Here is a 1,844-nt window from a genome sequence, read left to right on the forward strand (position 1 = left end):
AGAAGGACAGAAACCATTCCAGAGATCAGCATTTTTATTGTTCAAAAAGTAAGGCTTTTTTTTAAACAACATAAAGACACAGAGAGCTTCACTTGCCAACACATTAGCCACTAGTCATACGTGGCTATTTCAATGAAAAAAATACTCAAAGATTCATTTCCTCAGTCACGCTAGCCACATTTCAAGTGCTCAACGCCACATGTCACTAAGGGCTACCGAATGGGACAGCACACCCTCAGTTCAGAAAGTTCCGCTGGGCAGCACTGATGAGTTGAACAGCAAAGTACCCAAATCACTGCCCCTACCCTGTCACCAACCCCTCCTGAAATGCCACCACTCCTTACGGATTATTCCATAGCATTTTCCTTCTTTTTAAAAAAAAAAAATTTTAATGTTTATTTTTGAGAGAGAGAGAGAGAGACAGAGTGTGAGCTGGGGAGAGGCAGAGCAAGAGGGAGACACAGAATCTGAAGCAGGTTCCAGGCTCTGAGCTGTCAGCAGAGAGCCCGACGCAGGGCTTGAACTCACAAACCAGGAGATCGTGACCTGAGCCCAAGTCGGATGCTTAACCGACTGAGCCACCCAGGCGCCCCTAGTACTGTCCGTCTTCTACCTTACGTTACTTTTCCTATGGCTTCACATTATAAATGTAAATACATCTACATACATACATATACATATTGCTTGGTGATCTGCCCTTTTAATTCAACGAATAAAATGTCCTGGAGATCATTTTTCTTTTCCTGCTGGGCATTTAGGTGGTTTCTAGAAGTAACCACTTAGTGTATTGATAGAGATCCTTCTAGCTCATTGTCCAGGAATTTTTCTTCCACCTTGACATAATACACAACATGTATTATACTGTGATTTCTTTTTCCATTTAAGTAACAATAAGGTTTGGAGTTCGTTTCGTTCATTTATATTCTCCTATACTTCTGATAATTTCGTTATTTTGATTTTACATTTAGCTCTTGAATCCAACTGATATTTAGTTTAGAAGATAAACAAATAATTTAAATAAAGACATAAACATGACAATGGTGTGGATTAGGAATCTAAAATATCGGTTTTCCATAGAGATAGCAAATTGTATCAATTTCATTTTCTAACTACTCCATAATACTCAAAACTAACATAAATGGATTAATAGAACAGAAAAGAGAATTCAGAAGCTGCTGCATGTTTATTTGAAGTCCTGTGACTTCACAGGGCACTTATAGTTTGTTTCTGATATAGCCAGTTATCCTCAATCTTCTTTTTAAAAACCTCTCTTGGCTCCTTTTATTACATTTTCACTTTTATATGAATTTTAGGGTTGAATTGCCCCCTTCCTTTTACCATTTCTTATTGGAATTTTGAGTTGGAAAGCCCATTCAGAAACAGGATATGACTACATTTTTCAGGTATTATTTAGTATCAATACTTCAGGAAATAGTTCTTTTTTAATTTCTTGAACTAAATCTTACAAACTGTAGTAGATTTAGGGGCGCCTGGGTGGCTCAGTCAGTTAAGCACCCGACTTCGCTCAGGTCATGATCTCACAGTTCGTGGGTTCGAGCCCGGTGTCGGCTCTGTGCTGACAGCCAGCTCAGAGCCTGGGGCCTGTTTCAGATTCTGTGTTTCCCTCTCTCTCTGACCCTCCCCTGCTCACGCTGTCTGTCTGTCTGTCTGTCTGTCTGTCTCTCTCTCAGAAAATAAATAAATAAATAAAATTAAAAAACCCAAATTGTGTTAGATTTAGTCCTGGCTTTATGTATTTTTTAATGTATTTGCTATTGTTGATATTGTGAAAGTATCTTTTTAAAATCCCATTTTCAAATAGGTTATTGGTAGTATATGAAGGC

The sequence above is a fragment of the Crocuta crocuta genome, unplaced genomic scaffold, assembly GCF_008692635.1.
Source record: "Crocuta crocuta isolate KB4526 unplaced genomic scaffold, BGI_CrCroc_1.0 scaffold1171, whole genome shotgun sequence".
Classification (NCBI taxonomy): Eukaryota; Metazoa; Chordata; class Mammalia; order Carnivora; family Hyaenidae; genus Crocuta; species Crocuta crocuta.